At 34.9% G+C, this 18101-nt stretch overlaps 1 pseudogene; it reads left to right on the top strand.

The window, feature by feature from the left end:
- Positions 1-496: 496 nt before the first annotated feature.
- On the top strand, positions 497-18101 carry LOC120158801 (annotated as a pseudogene).

Here is an 18101-nt window from a genome sequence, read left to right as displayed (position 1 = left end):
TATGATACGATAAATATCTATAAATACATATCATACACGCCAACTTAGAAAACGCTTTACTCTATAGTCTCGTCCTTCTACTGTCTTCAAATCCCAACAGTTAAAGGAGAAAAACAAAGATCTGATAACCTCTGTCTGAAAAAGAAAAACAGAAGAAGAAAACTGAGCTTTGGCTGTGACTACTGTAAGAAATTTTCAAGGTATTAGTTTCTTTCTTTTTGAAATATCAGGGTTGTTCTTTTATTACAAACTGTTTCTTAATTGCACTGGAAGATGTCTACTGGGTGGATCTGTTCATGCATGAATTTTCATATATATATATATATATACATATAAGAGCGGTATATCTTCTCCGTTTTCTTGTTTCAGAAACCGACTTTATTATATTTTGTTGTGAAATCTGAACTCGGGTGTGCACTGCAGTAAAGAATGGATAGACATAGTGGGACTGGGATGATTGGAGTTGCAGAAACTTGATCCTGGTTTAATTGGGACCATGAACGGAGATGGATACGAGAGTAGTGATAGCTTTGAAGTTCCACCGCCTGATAATGGAGGACCGTCTGAGAAGATGAACAACAAGTTCCGTAGGCACTCTCCCCACCAAATACAAGTGCTTGAATCGTATGCTTTTTCTCCTGCTGCTGTGTCGTAACCGGTTTTCGCCCGGGCACGAAATTTTTTTACTTGGCGGGAAAAGTGATGTGAGTAAATGGTTTTTAAAATATTCAAGGAGTCGCCATCGGCCTTTTGGGTCAAGTAGGTCGAATACCTAAAATTTATCTTTTAAAAGAGTTATTAAGAAAACATCAGTTAAAAGATAAACTGGTCTGCGTTTTAACCAAAAATTCGTTCTTTTTAATAATAAAAAGGGATTCGTGGTCGATTATATTTGGGGAAGGATTAGCACCCTACAACGCCCAAAATTAGTACTCATTAATTATAAATTGTCTCTATTATTGGAAATTTTAAAAATTCAATAATATATTTAATTCATAATCCTATTATTTTAAATGAATTAAATATATTAATATAATTTCAAGAAAATATATTAATATATTTTTATTCAGATATTTATTTACTTAGAAATATCAGAAAATGACTTCTAGGTGTTTTAAGACAACTTATTTCTTAATATTAAAAAATAAATAAATATTAATAAAACATTTCTATAAAAAATGATTAAAATAAATTAGTATATATAATTTATAAAAATAGGATATTTATTTATTTAAGAATATCAGAAAATGACTTCTAGGTGTTTTAAGACAACCCTTTTCTTAAAATTAAAATATATAATTATTAAAATATGATTATTTTTCTAAGAAAATAATTTAATTAAAACAATATGTATTTTCTGATTTTTATAAGTAAGATATGTATTTATTTAAAATACTAGAATAGGACATCTAGTTGTTTTAAGATTGCTCTTTTCTTTGATATTAAAAATAAATAAATATTATTATTTAAACAAATATATATATATATATATTTATTAGATAAAAAATAATTATAAAATTAATAATTAATAATTAATGCAATAATCAAAATATAAAAGTAATAATAAAATAATATTGCAAATAAATAATGATTAAAATAAAAGAAATTAAAAATATAGTATTAAAATGTAGAATATTTAAACTTAGTGCTCTGCTTCAAAATATCATAAGATCTAAAGGCCTATAGTGCAATTTAGCCTTAATAATATTAACCGGTGATAAAAAATGTTAATTAAATTATGAGGGACTAAATAAGGTATTTAACCTAAAATATATATACATATATATAAACAGTGATTAAATTATAAAAATATAAAAATTAAGGGACATTATTTGAAATACCATAAAGCATAAATATTATCAGTGTAATTTAACCTATATAATTATACGGGATTAAAATTAAATTTGTTTAAAATTAAAAGGATTAATCATGGTATTTTACCTTAAGTATATATTAATTTAGTGACTAAAATATAAATGAAATATAATTTGAGGACAAAATTAATATACGTATAAATGTAATTCCAGTGACTAAAATGAAAGGGTTACAAACTATAAAGGGCTGCGGAAAGGGTTTATCTATTATGAAATTACGCATATACCCCTACCCAAAACGATGTCGTTTGGGAAGGGGTATAAATACCCTAAAACCGGCCTAAAATGGCCATATCTTCTCATTTTCATCTTTTTAATTCTCTCTCTAAGAGCTAAAACTCTCTCTGTTCTCTCTAGACTCTCTCCCCGGAGAGAGAGCCGGCCACCGGCCGACAGCCATGATCCGCTGTCAAGCACAACCGTCGGCCACCGTTGGCGATGGCCGAAAAATTGCAAGTACACTCAAAATAAAGCCCTTAACCTCCCCAGGCCGAATCCGGCCTTAGTTTTTCTTAAAATACTCCTAATCGGAGTAGATCTACAATAGTACCTTCGGTATTTTGAAGGTTTTGGAGGTGTGGGGAAGGTCCATCGGCTGTGTGGCCTCCTCGGTGGTAAGTCTTCTTCTCTTTTTCCTCTTTGCTTTTGATTTTGTTGCTGTGGGTATTGTTTGGTTGGATGTGGCTTCCTCCTCTCCGTCTGTTTTTCTCATTTTTTTCTCCTCCTCGTCGTTTTCTCTCTTCTCTGCAGGATCGGTGGCTTCTATAGCCACCACGAACGCCATTTGGACCGATCACAGAAGGGTTTCTCGGTGAGTCACCATAGCTATGGTGGTGACTCACCATAGAGCTCGACGTGGGGGGCAACTGGCTCTTCTGGAGGTTTCATCGAGGCGGCGGTGGCGTGGTTGCAGCGGATTGGGTCACCTGGCAGTGGGAACGTCGGCAGTGACATGGCAGAGGCGGCTGGGAGATCCTTTGGTCTAAGGCGGCGACTGGGAGCTAGGGTTTAGAAACCCTAGCTAAAACCCTAAATATTTAGGGTTTTTATCTAGTCTGGGTCAGTTCTTGTAAATGGGCCTCAGTTTTGGGCTTTGTAATATTTAATAAATAATATATATATAATAATAATAATAATAATATTTATAATAATAATAATAATAATAATAATTTTAATAATAATAAAAATGAACTGAAAAATTATTGTCTACAGCTGCCCCTCTTTGCTCATTCTTGTGTTAACAAGAATAGAGCAAAGACGAAAAAAGACAATAATTTTTCATTTGGCTTCTTTTGAGTAGGATGGAAATGTTGAAAACATTCTGCCTATAAGTCTTGTCACCTTGCACTGTAGGGCTTACAGATGACCCGAAGGTTTTGAAAATATCAAAAAAGCTCACGAAGGCTTTTTTGAAAACATCCTGCACTGCAGGTCTTATGGATGACCCGAAGGTTTTGAAAACATCATGCACTGAAGGGCTTACAGATGATCCGAAGGTTTTGAAAATATCAAAAAGCTCTCGAAGGCTTTTTTGAAAACATCCTGCACTACAGGTCTTATGGATGACCCGAAGGTTTTGAAAACATCATGCACTGAAGGGCTTACAGATGACCCGAAGGCTTTGAAAACATCAAAAAGCTCCCCGAATGCTTTTTAAAAACATCATGCACTGAAGGGCTTACAGATGACCCGAAGGCTTTGAAAACATCAAAAAGCTCCCGAAGGCTTTTTGAAAACATCATGCACTGAAGGGCTTACAGATATGGGAAATAGTTTACTAAGTAAGAAAGTATGGAAATCGTTTTCTTACGATTCAACAATTTCATTTTTAGAAAAGATTAAATGAGAAATTTTGAAAATTGTTTTCTCATTGTTCAAAATAACTTGTTGATTGGGTAACATGCCCCATTTCAAAATAATGTTTCTTTTGTAGATTGTGTCCATCTATTCTTCATATGTTTGCGTGATTCTTGCATTCGAAGTTTTGAATTCTACCTTCTTCTTGTAAGGTATTTTCCATCATGAATCTTCTTTTTCATACGAAAATCTGAAAAACCCCTATGTTTGAATACAATCAAATGTATCAATGTAATGAATTGTTTATTGTGCAAATGATGTTCTTATGAATGCATGAATGTTGATGCAATCTTCATTTGACTTCAAAGTGGTGAACTTGGTCTTCATTCACTTCATCATTTATTGCCAGGGTTACCTTTGGATATCAGTGTAGCAACCTATGCCATAAAGCTGAAGAACCATTTGATCAACTGGTATCTTTGTGTCTTCTTTGCTTCATTTAAGTCTCAGAAGAAATGTTTCATTTATGGAACTCTTGCCGTAATCAGAATTATGACATTGATGCCTTATCTTTGTCTTTGTTAACATCGGCTTTCTTTTCTTGGACTTGTGTAAAAATCCATTAAAGCTTTCATCTTTGAAAAGAGAATTTATCATCTTTGAAGAGTGTAGATGTAGATATGTTAAACTCAGCAGAGATTAATTAAGAGAGCAATATATGTTCTGATTTGACTCTTGAACACATCATAAGGAGGATTTACCTTAATTCTTTTCATGTCTCCACATCTAATTGGATATCGAACAAGGCCATTCAGACCCTATCATGTCAAGATGCTTAACAACAACTTGTCGTTCAACCTTAGTTGGCTTCACTAGTTTCTTGTTGCTAAAATTCCTTCTCCCCTCTGTGGAAAGAAATCTTCATCATGTCTCACTTCTAACCTTGGGGTTGAAGAAGACAGACTTTATCTTGAATCAAAAATTGAAACCATATTATCACAACATTAGTTCAACATCAGAATAATTGGTTCGTAAAACATTTGACAACACATTCATCATTTCTTGTGGCTTCTGTCCAGAGGTTCGTAAAACATTTGACAATTCATTCATCCTTTTATGTGGCTTCTGTCCAGAGGTTCGTAAAACTTTTGAAAATTCATTCATCTTTTTATATGGTTTTAGCCAAATGTTTGATCAATGAAGCTCTTTGCACAGTATTCAAAGCTTTTGTATGATGTCACAAGACCACTTGAGAAAAAAACTCAGTGGGAATAGAAGTGAGATGTTGGTATGTTTCATGACCAAAATGTTGGTCAAATTCACAAAATATGCTAGTGTTGAATTGAAAAAGAGATACCAACTAATCTTGATATCATCTCGGGCAAGGGCCAGTATGATACCGATCATATTTTCTTCCATAATGAGCATTGTAGGAAGTAGAAACACATCAACTATAGGATCTATATACAGAAGGAGGTTCATGGAATTCTTGTTACTGTAGATGAAACGCACATGATAAACCAAATAGATGAACACTCAGTTAACCCTGGCTGGCAATGATAACCCTATTAACAACGGGAATAAGGGTGTTGTACGTAAGATGAGCCTCTTTCTTCAATGTCATCAAGTAAGCGAAAACTGATGTGAAAAACGATTTCATAGCCTCAACAGCATGATTGAAGCTAACTGCCAGGAATCTCAAAGAAATATTTCTAATCATCACTGACACACAAAATACCAAACTCGAAGTCGAGATCTCGAGAAACTGAACCATGGATCGAATGGTCTGTATGGGGACCATCTTTATCCATGCAACCGTGATGTATCTTAACAAAGAACACGTTGTCATGTGACACATGGTTAAGAAGATTGGGTATTTGAAACCATACTTGCTGAGTAAATATTTGTTCAACAATAGGACTCTAGTGCAACTGCCTAATAAAAGAAGCAATTATGTATAATCAACTCGACTGTCAATGTTTCAACATTTTCATTCTTCATACCTTTCTGTCTCATTGGAAATATTTGCTCAAGTTAATAATCTTTTTGCATAAGATGTTATGGGTCTTCATCATGCCCCAACTTTGGCTAATACAAACGTTCAAAATACATCAATATTCATGATTCTGATTGAAAGGGGCTTTCAGCATGCCCCAACATTGGTTTCTGTTAATCTGAGCCTTCAAAATGCCCCACATGGATCTGTTTGAAGTAACCTTTAAAATGACCCAACATTTGCTGATACAAATGTTAAAAGTGTACTCAACATTAATTCTTGCTGAGATGAGCCTCCAAGAATGCCCAAATATTCATATTACTATGAGCCTTCAAAATGCCCTCAACTTTCAACCTTCTAAACTATAAGGCTTACTTTCAATGTTTGTTTGATTTCAATATCATCATCCCCACGAGGTCCAATTTTGATAATGTACTGTTGTGGGTACTCACGACTTTATCCGTGCCTCAAATTTGTTTATCTTGAATACTCTCATTTTGGTGTCACTAAACAGCAGTTTGTCAAGTAACTTGAGGAATTCTCTTCATGTTGTCACAAACTTAAGAATCAATCATTTTGATATGTGCCTCTTCTGAATGAGGTGACCATTTTTTTGGATCTGAAGGGATTTAGTCGGACAGAGTGGTATAAATCGCTTGGTAATTCATTCCAAGTCGACACAGTGAACCTTGTTTTTAGTGAAGGCTCTTGAAAAGTCCGCACCCATGCAACATATTGATTCTGATAACTACTCATCTGATTATGAAACGATCTTTCAGGATGATTTCATAGATATTGATAGTTCTTCTGATATCGAGGAAATCTTGAATTCTGATTCTGATGAGGAGAATAAATTGTTATACTTGACAAAAATAGGGTACTCAGAGGCTGAGGCTTCAACAACCATGGAGAGATGTGGTTCGGATTAATCAATTGCAGAGTTGACAGATTTTATATGTGCTGCTCAAATGGCCAAGGCTGCTGGCGTACTTCTTCCGGTAGAAGATAGGCCCTAATTACAAGAAAATACGAAACTCGGGCTATGATTTTTGGAAAAGGAAGAAGCAAAGAAAGCTTGAAAAAAAGCTTCTTAATGAAGATTATCATGCAGTTCATCTTCCAAATCTAATGATTGCTTTTGGGGTTTCTACCGAACCATATCAAATAGCTCAAATGACACTTCTAGAATATGCTATTGGGCCTCCTTATTTCTACTACAAGAACGTGGAACTTGCTCCAGTTGGTGTTTGGACTAAAATGTCATGGTACTTATATGATGTAGAGCCAGAATTTGTAGATTTGAAGTATTTTTGTGATGCTAGAAAAGGGGCTACATTTATAATCTGCCAATTGAGAACATATTTCCTCTTATTTTCCTTCCTCCACGCACCATACATGATTATTTTCCATTGACAATAAACTGGTGACCTTCCTGGGATCCAAGAACAAATTTGAACTGTTTAAAAACATGTACAAGAAGTGCCAAATTGACAGAAAGGGTCTGTAAGGCTCTTGAATATTATGACGATGAGTCACCTTCGAGTATCCAGAAGTATGTTGTTGATGAGTGCCAAAAATGGAATCTGGTATGGGTTAGAAGGAATAAAGTTGATCCACTTGAACCTGATGAGGAGGAAATGCTTCTAGGTTTCCCTAAAAACCATACACGAGGAGCTGCTAGAGACATGTTCCCCGGTGGTATCAATGTCTTGTCTCTTTTCTATAAGATCAGTAATGCAGAGGTTGCCTTCTACTGTCTTGGCATACTTTTAAAAATAGATGCGCAAGAAATGAATGATGATCGGTTGGAGCAATTGATGAGTAGATTTGGCGGATTCAACCTTCTTTTCAGTGGCATCTAGTGTAACAACTTTACCGGAAGAAATAAACATCATCGGGATGAACTAGAAGATTTTTGTTGGTGTCTTTTCTTGCAATGACTGCTAGAACAACTGTCTCTTATGCTGCTCCAAGATACACACTGCTATATCCCACTCTTCCTGAACCATAGAAAGGTTTAGTTGAAATGGGCTATAAGTGTAGAATTTGTTCCAATGTCTTATTTTGTGCCATAAGTTCTCAATTTCAAGTTCAGCAATCTTCTGAAGAATATAATGGATATAATCCCGAAAAGGAAAATGATCGACATGGAAGAAGTAGCAATGATGTACCAAGACTTGAGCCAGTATCATGGTATAACCAGAGTACAAGTGGTGACTTGTTCATTCCCAAAATACACTTAATGGGACTTATGACTCTGTGATTGGAGAATCTGCTAGAGACATGGATTGATGGCTGGGGAAAATAATTTTTCTAGTGATGCTTATCGCTCTCAGCATGAGATAAGTGATAATCTTTCTTGATGGATTGCTAATGATGTTATAGGAGAGCGTTACAAGTTCAATTTTCCAAAATTTCTGACTTTTTGGACCACTTGCTTTCAAGAAAGTGAAATGCTTCATCATTCTGGTCTCGTTTTTTCTACAATAGAGGTAGAATAGACAATAACTTGATTCAAGGACCTTCCTCATTTGAGACTGTCCTATTTGAAAATGTTTTTCCTCCTTTCTTTATCGAAGAATAAAAGAATTTTGTAAAATGTTTCCTATCACAGGTTCACAATAAAATCAAATCATAAGCATGAATTCAAAGAATATCAAAAGAATCAACAACTCTGTAATGTTTGAGAATTATAGCTCTTTGATAAATATCAAAATTTGGGTTCGTTTCAAGATGGCTTTCCTATTTTCTATGGTTACATCTATTTAAGATGTCACTCCTCTCTCGCTCTTTGTGAACTTTGTCACATGCTTCACTTTAAAAACTTGGTATTTTAACCGGATGCGTACAAAATGATGCAACTAGCATAACCATTTACTAGACTTTCTAGAATACCTCTATTTCAGTTCTCTGAAATATTCCATTTGTGAAAGCTTTGTAAAGTCTAAAAAAAGCAGTGCGAAAATATTGATCTAAAAATGAAATTTCTGAGTGCTCGTGTGAAGTTGACTATAACAGGTGTTTTTTAACATCCTTAGTCCATCTCTTAACACATTTGCCATTTTGGCTAGCTGAATTCATCTTTATTGTATATAATAATATAATCACCTTTATCAGGTTAATTGAAACTTATCCATAAAGCCAGGGTGATTAACTAATTGCTCTAGAGGGACAGTTTTATCGCATATAATAGTATAACAGGTTAGTTGAATATTATCCATAAAGCCGGGGTGATTAACCAATTTCTTTAGGGGGATAACTCAAGAATAACAAATTAGCTGAATATTATCCATAAAGCCGGGGTGATTAACCAATTGTTTTAGGGGGATAACTCAAGCATAACAGATTAGCTGAATATTATCCATAAAGTCGGGGCTATTAACCAATTGCTTTAAGGGGATAACTAAAGCTTTATTGTATATATAATAATATAACATAGGTATCCAAATCCAATTTCTTAAGCTTGTTAAGAAGAACCTCTTATAGTCTAGGTGTTTTGGTGGAATTCAGAAAATCTCTTTGTTAGAGTTCAATTCCCAAGCAACTGACTTAAACTAGATTTACCTATTTGTAAAAATTATGTTCATCATCGAACATCATCAATAAAAAAGTACTCTAGTTGGTTTTGCAATGTAATACACCCACGATGCCCCATGTTGTACGCTCCTATATATAAATACCAAGCCTTCTTGTAATTCCTTTCAATAGGTGAAGGCTATCTCATATTTGTGATAGGACAATGTTTGGGTATATTTCTTCTGAGGTAAGGTCAAGGGTCCTTGTTTTTCTGGTTTTCAATCCTGATATTTTGTATAAGATTATAACTCGAATCATTAAGAGCTTTTTAATCCAGTTGATATTCAAAGAACTGCAAGATTGCAAAATTGACTCAATGCTCATAACCTTACAAGCAACACAATTTATTTATTGCATAAAAGGCGGAAAAAGGAACAAAAAACAAGTTCAAACAAGATGTTGAAAATAGAAAGGTACTACAGTGGTAGATAACAACTTTCGCTTATTTTGTTTAGCTTGCTATATCATTCCTCTAATGTTGGGTATGTAATCAGCCCAGGATTTTCATATGTATTTGCCCCCCATTTCTTGATCATTTCTTGTGTCAAGACTCCCTTGTTAACAAGCGTCTCTATTTCTTTTAACAGTGGCCAACAACTCCCTGTTGAATGCCCTTTCACCCCCAAGTGAAAATTACAGAAGCTATTTTGATCATAATAATGGGCAGAAGGGTTTGGGGGTACTTTCGTTGGTCTTGGTGTGATGTATCGACCTTTAACCAAATGAGGGTATAAGTCTGAAATAGAAGTTTGGAACACTTCCAAAGTTTTTCTTGATCGTATGACTTTCTTTGGTCGATCCGAACAACTATTTTCTCTTTTTCTTCTGCAATTGTGAGGACTCTGGATGCGACACTCATCAGCTTTCGCTTTTCGATCCGTCGGGCTCTTAGATGCGACTTTTGAGTTTTCTTCGCCGATTACATTTTCAATTAATTCTCCACTTGTCATAAGATTCTCGAATTCGTTCGTCGGATTTGCATGCATTAATTCGAAGAAAGGAGCGGGAAGGGAATCACGAAACATACGTGATATCTCTTTTTCTAACATGAGAGGTTGAACTTGTGCTGCCACTCCTCTCCATCTTAAGGTATATTCTTGAAACCTTTCATTGGCTTTCTTCTTTACTCCTTGAAGATTCATACGTGTTGGAGCTAAGCCTTTAATATACCGATATTATCCCAAAAATACATCAGCTAGATCAACCCATCTCTTGATCTGTTCTTAGGTCAACTGATTGTATCAAACTATTGTTGGGCCAATGAGGCTATCATGGAAAGAGTGAACTAACAGATCATCAGAACTTAAATATCCTTCCATTTTTTGGAAAAACATTCTTAGGTGGATTAGAGGACAACTGGTGCCATCATATTTCTCAAAATTAGGCATTTTGAATTCATGGGGAATAATCAAATTTAAAACCAAGCTGAGCTCTCTTGCTTCTAGTTCTTTGTGGGAGGTATTAACACCTTTCATATTTCTGATTGCTTCATCCATCCTCTTACATCTTTCCTCATATTGTGAATAATTAATGAGGTTATTCTTTGGGTTTGAGTGGGATGCCCCAGGGTATGTTATCATTCTCGACTCTTCAATCTGACAACATGGTTGCTCTTTATCAGTTATATTTTTCTTTTTCAGATGTCATCCACTGAATAATTTGATTTGATCCATCTGGTACTAAATCCGATGCTTATTTCCTTGTATCCTTAGGTAACCCTGTCAATTGTTCTGGCCACTGATCTTATAGTCCTTCATAAGATTGCTCCATTATTTTCATAATGATGATACAGTAATATGAATGATTTTGGTTTTTACTTCTACAAAAACCTTTCATGAATTATTTACATGTTTTTATAATTAATGTATATAACAATATTTAAATAAAACTGTAATGTAAATGCGGAAATGCATAAAAAAATGTAAATACAAACGTAAAATGGCAAAGGTGCAAAAAGAAAATGTAAATGTAAATATGTAAATGTAACAATAAGAATGCAAATTGTGCAATACAAAAGCAAACATAAAAGCAGGAATACAAAATGAAAATGCAAAGATGTGAAATGCAAATGCATGTATGAAAAGGTGTTACTCAAGAGTGATCATCTTAGAACAGATTTCATTGAACACAAAAGTTTCCGTGCATCAAACAAAATTTTTATATGTAGGGGACAACTTTCATTCCTAACTTCAACAAAACTTTACATATAGGGGATAACTTTCCCATTTTCTTTTCTAAAGCCAAGTTAGTCTATCAGCTTATGTGCCATATTGCTTGTATGAACTGCAGCTTCTTTAATGGCATTCTGGTGTTCTTTCATCTCCTATGTCAATTCTTGGAGTTGTAGGCATTATTGCTCGTTCTTCCTTATGAGGGAATCTTCATGGTTACGGAGTTCTTGGACAAGATCTTCATGTATGTTGCAGCTCTTTTTCAATTTGCTGACCCCTGTTATCCACTCTTCTGGGTTGTTTCCTATGACAGCATTTCGAAAAACTTGACTGATCTTCTGGAAATCTTCCTGCATGGTTTCCATTTTGGTGCTCAATTTATTGTTTTCCATCTTTAAATGATGTATTTGAGCCTGATACCTCAGCAAATCTTCCTTTTTCTGGATACCCCTACTGATATTCTTACCTTTGAATACTTTTGGTATTAATCTAGCAGGACCTTCAGTTACCAATCTATGTCGATCATTTACCATAAATTGTAAGGTTCCATGATCCAAAAGACTTTGAACTCGACGTTTGAAGCCAAGACAATTCTCGATGGTATGTCCTTGAGCTCCAGCATGATATTCACAATAAACGTTGATATCATACCAATTCGGATACGGAGGTTGGAACGGTTTTATATAGTACGAAGCCACTTCTCGTGCTTCAAGTAGCTTCTCATATAACTCTTTATATGATATAGGGATAGCATCAGAATGAGAATTGCCTTTTGTATTGGATTGAACCTGAGTTTTAAACGTCGGGAACAGACTAAACTTTGACAATTTCATATTACATGATTTCTTCTCATCTCTGTGAGCTTTTACAGTTGTCACCATTTCTTTAGTATCTCCAGACAATTTGTGAATACAAATGATGACTGTCTGTAATTTCTCAAATTGGTTAAGATCAGAAGTTCCTTACATATATGAAATTGCAGGATTATCTTCATTGAGCTCTCTCTTCTTTTGTGCAGGAATCTCCTTTCCTTTGGCCAAAACAGATATTCTACCCATCATCTTGGGCATCTTCTCTCTTATTTCTCTTATTTCCTTTTGCTCTTCAATGGGCATACGATCTTTGGGTGCATAGTTCTCTTCTATCATCGGAGTTCCCACAGGATGCCATTCATTGGCTGCGTCATATTTTGTTCGATCATAAAACTTTTTGTCCATTTATGGTTTCTTTCCAATTTGATGAACAGTCTTTCAAGTCAACACCTTTTGGTTATGCCATGATCATGCACTGCAGACAAAAGAAATTAATATAAACAGGTTAGAGCAAAACAAAATGTATGAAAAATAAAAAGGGAAAAATAAATTGGTTAGTACCAATTAATGGAAGGAAAAATTTTATCTATCAAGGTATAAATCCTAACTTCATGTTTTCTAGTTCCATGCTTTGTTTGGAAAAATTAACCTAACCGCATGATTTCTAGTTCGCGGCATTTATATGAAATCAAATAAATTAAAAGCTAGAGTTTATTTCTCCTTTATGTACACCTACGGATAGAGGTTCAGTACAGTCTTAGATCAGGAGAACTTCTAGGGTTTATTATATGCAGGGTTTCAGTTCTAGAAGTAAAAGTACTCGAATTGTCCTTGTTAGTGCCTCCTTGGGCTGCTAACCCTCAATCCTAGTCCACTACAAACTTAAGCGGATTGAGTTCAATTTGAGGGGACACATTTCCTTACGCATGACACGGAGAATAAATTCTCACGAAGACATAGAGCATATGAACCCCGAAAGCTACTTGCTAGGTCTGACACAGAGAATAAATTCTCACAAAGACGTCGCTTTCACTCTTACTTAAAAGGGACAAGCTTAATTATAAAGCTTATGTTATGCAATGTACGTGTTGTGTGTGAGGAGAAATATTCAAATCTCTGACAAATAAATAAATAATAAAATTTAAATACTTGAAAATAAAATATAAACATTAATAAAATATAAAATAATACATATAAAAATAATAAGTATATATAAAAATTTTGAATGAAAAGAATTATAAATTAAATATATGAATTTTTAATTTCTAATTAATAGAGACAATTTATAATTGATTTTAAAGCTTGACTAGTCCCCAGCGGAGTCGCCAAGCTGTTGTAACCAGTTTTCGCCCGGGCACGAAATTTTTTTACTTGGTGGAAAAAGTGATGTGAGTAAATGGTTTTTAAAATGTTCAAGGAGTCGCCATCGGCCTTTTGGGTCAGGTAGGTCGAATACCTAAAATTTATCTTTTAAAAGAGTTTTTAAGAAAACATCAGTTAAAAGATAAACTGGTCTGCGTTTTAACCAAAAATTCGTTCTTTTTAATAATAAAAAAGGATTCGTGGTCGATTGTGTTTGGGGAATGATTAACACCCCACAACGCCTAAAATTGGTACTCATTAATTATAAATTGCCTCTATTATTGGCCTCTATTATTGGAAATTTTAAAAATTTAATAATATATTTAATTCATAATCCTATTGTTTTAAATATATTAATATAATTTCAAGAAAATATATTAATATATATTTATTCAGATATTTATTTACTTATAAATATCAGAAAAGGACTTCTAGGTGCTTTAAGACATCTCATTTCTTAATATTAAAAAATAAATAAATATTAATAAAACATTTCTATAAAAATGATTAAAATAAATTAGTATATATAATTTATAAAAATAGGATATTTATTTATTTAAGAATATCATAAAAGGACTTCTAGGTTCTTTAAGACAACTATTTTCTTAATATTAAAATATATAAATATTAAAATATGATTATTTTTCTAAGAAAATAATTTAATTAAAATAATATGTATTTTCTGATTTTTATAAGTAAGATATTTATTTATTTAAAATACCAGAATATGACATCTAGTTGCTTTAAGACTGCCCTTTTCTTTGATATTAAAAATAAATAAATATTATTATTTAAACAAATATATATTTATTTATTTATTAGATAAAAAAGTAATTATAAAATAATAATTAATGCAATAATCAAAATATAAAAGTAATAAAAAAAATAATATTGCAAATAAATAATGATTAAAATAAAAGAAATTAAAAATATAGTATTAAAATGTAGAATATTTAAACTTAGTGCTCTGCTTCAAAATATCATAAGATCTAGAGGCCTATAGTGCAATTTAGCCTTAATAATATTAACCGGTGATAAAAAATATTAATTAAATTATGAGGGACTAAATAAGGTATTTAACCTAATATATATATATATATATATATATATATATAGTGATTAAATTATAAAAATATAAAAATTAAGGGACATTATTCGAAATACCATAAAGCATAAATATTATCAGTGTAATTTAACCTATATAATTATACGGGATTAAAATTAATTTTTTTTAAAATTAAAAGGATTAATCATGGTATTTTACCTTAAGTATATATTAATTTAGTAACTAAAATATAAATGAAATATAATTCGAGGACAAAATTAATAAACGTATAAATGTAATTCCAATGACTAAAATGAAAGGGTTACAAACTATAAAGGGCTGCGGAAAGGGTTTACCTATTATGAAATTACGCATATACCCCTACCCAAAACAATGTCGTTTGGGAAGGGGTATAAATACCCTAAAACCGGCCTAAAATGGCCATATCTTCTCATTTTCATCTTTTTTAATTCTCTCTCTAAGAGCTAAAACTCTCTCTGTTCTCTCTAGACTCTCTCCCCGGAGAGAGAGCCGGCCACCGGCCGACAGCCATGATTCGTTGTCAAGCACCGTCGTCGACCACCGTCGACGGTGGCCGGAAAATTACAAGTACACTCAAAATAAAGCCCTTAACCTCCCCAGGTCGAATCCGGCCTTAGTTTTTCTTAAAATACTCCTAATCGGAGTAGATCTACAGTAGTACCTTCGATATTTCGAAGGTTTTGGAGGTGTGGGGAAGGTCCAGCGGCTGTGTGGCCTCCTCGGTGGTAAGTCTTCTTCTCTTTTTTCTCTTTGCTTTTGATTTTGCTTCTATGGGTATTGTTTGGTTGGTTGTGGTTTCCTCCTCTCTCTCTGTTTTTCTCATTTTTTCCTCCTCCTCGTCGTTTCTCTCTTCTCTGCAGGATCGGTGGCTTTTATAGCCACCACGAACGCTATTTGGACCGGTCACAGAAGGGTTTCTCGGTGAGTCACCATAGCTATGGTGGTGACTCACCATAGAGCTCGACGTGGGGGGCAGTTGGCTCTTCTGGAGGTTTCATCAAGATGGCAATGGCGTGGTTGCAGCAGATTGGGTCACTTTAGTGGGAACGTCGGCAGTAACGTGGCAGAGGCGGCTGGGAGATCCTTTGGTCCAAGGCGGCGACTGGGAGCTAGGGTTTAGAAACCCTAGCTGAAACCCCAAATGTTTAGGGTTTCCATCTGGTCTGGACTGGTTCTTGTAAATGGGTCTCAATTTTGGGCTTTGTAATATTTAATAAATAATATATATATAATATTATTAATAATAATATTTATAATTTTAATAATAATAAAAATGAATTGAAAAATTATTGTCTACATGCTGTTTGTAAAATTTTCTTCTTGGGTTTTGCATATCATTGTTTTTTGTTGTTCAGTTTCTTCAAGGATTGTCGTCACCCTGATGAAAGACAAACAAGGGAACTTAGCATGAGATTAGGCCTAGAGAAAAAGAAAATCAAATTTTGGTTTCAAAACAGGAGAACCCAAATGAAGGTAAGTTGATGATCTTTGTTTTGATTCTTAAGGTACTATTGAGTTTGGGGTTTGCTAATGCTTAAAATCTAAAACAGGCTCAGTTGGAACGCGATGAAAATGAATTTCTTAAACAAGAGAACGCTAAACTCCGAGTGGAGAATGATTTCTTCAAGCTGGTTTTAAATAGCCCCATATGCAACAACTGTGGCGGTCCAGAAGTGCCAGATCTGTCTTCCTCGCTCAATCCTACTCCTCCAAACCCCAATGCATTAGCAGCTATGGATGAATTAATCAAAATGGCGCAGATGGGTCATCCCCTTTGGATCAAAGGGCTGCATGATGGACTGGAAACCTTGAATTTGGCAGAGTATGAGAGGACTTTCCCCTCTTGCATTGGCATCAAACCCAGTGAATACACAGTTGAGGCTACAAGGGAAACAGCCTTTGTTCCCCTTCGCAGCTTCGCCCTCATCGAGACACTAATGGATGCGGTACGCCACCCCTTTCATCTCACTTGCTGCACATGGTGGATCTCTGATATTATTGGTTTAATCTCAATAATGATATCTTACCATTATGTCTAAAAAGTTCTTTTTTGTGTAACTGTATGAATAGAATCGTTGGGCGGATATGTTTCCCTGCCTGATTGCAGGATCAGCAACGGTTGATGTGCTATCTAGCGGTACGGGTGGAACCAGAGACAATGCATTGCAAGTGGTATCATTTTAAGCCCCCTCTGCTTTCCATCTTTGTTACTTTTCTTTTTCTTTCTGCTTAGCTTTGGCATTTTGATATACCATACTTGCGGATGGATGCTGAGTTTTAAGTTCTTTCACCTTTTGTTCCTGTTCATCGAGTTCGATTTGTCCGATTCTGCAAGCAGCTTTCGGATGGTGCGTGGGTGGTTGTGAATGTTTCTCTTGATCCTAGCAATGCTGCAAATCCGCATATATTCGCAAATTGCAGGAGGCTTCCTTCTGGATGCATTATCCAAGATATTGACAACAAATACACCAAGGTAATTGCCAACAGTTTGTGATGACCTCTAAAGTTTGGCTTCGATATTTGTTTGCAATAGAGCATGCTTACAAGTTCCTAAATGCCAGGTTACATTGGTCGAACACTCGAAATACGATGAGAGCACAGTCCACCATCTTTTGCATCCGTTACACGGTTCTGGTTTCAGCTTTGGAGCACAAATGTGGATCTCCACTATCCAAAGACAATGCCGCTGCTTCGCACTACTATTGTCCCCTTCTACCAATGGTGAAGGCAATGCAGGTTCTTTTGTCCCTTCTTCACTGCTATAATACATCATTCTTTGAACTTTGAAAAAACATAAAATGATCCTCTTCTGATTCATACTATTCTGGCCTAGGAATAACTGCAGTTGGCGGGAAAAACGTGTTAAAGCTTGAGCGACACATGACATATAACTTCCTTGACTGTATTTGTGCTTTGAGTGAGCGTAAGGGTGTCGATGTTGGTTATGTTTGTAATGCGGTTGAAGATGTAGGGTGATGGTTCGGAAGGATGCAAAGTATCCTGGTGACAGTCATGTTCTGAGCAGTTGCAACTTCAGTTTGGATGCCGATATCTCTGCAATGGCTGTTTGATTACTTGGTGGACGTAGGGATGCGGTGTTACTGGGAACTTTTTTCAATAGAACGATCAACACCGGCAATAATCAATGTTTCCAAAGGCCCGGGACAAGGCGACCGTGTCACTCTCTTTAGTAGCGGTCTCGCTACGAACGGCATGCTAACTTTACAGGAAACTTGGAGTGATGCATCTGATGCGCTGAGTGTGTATGCTCTTTTCGACAAACCCTCAGCTAGTGTCGTGATGAACGGCGGTGATATGTCGCAGTTGGTAATGTTTCCAACGGGATTTACAATTCTTCCGATGGGAGTACAAGTAGTAGTTGCTTACTTACAATTGGGTCTGAGCTTTTGGTGGGCGGTAAGATAA

This window comes from Hibiscus syriacus, unplaced genomic scaffold (genome assembly GCF_006381635.1).
Source record: "Hibiscus syriacus cultivar Baekdansim isolate YM2019G1 unplaced genomic scaffold, ASM638163v2 tig00111330_pilon, whole genome shotgun sequence".
In the NCBI taxonomy this organism is placed as follows: Eukaryota; Viridiplantae; Streptophyta; class Magnoliopsida; order Malvales; family Malvaceae; genus Hibiscus; species Hibiscus syriacus.
This window is presented reverse-complemented; position numbering and strand designations above follow the sequence as displayed.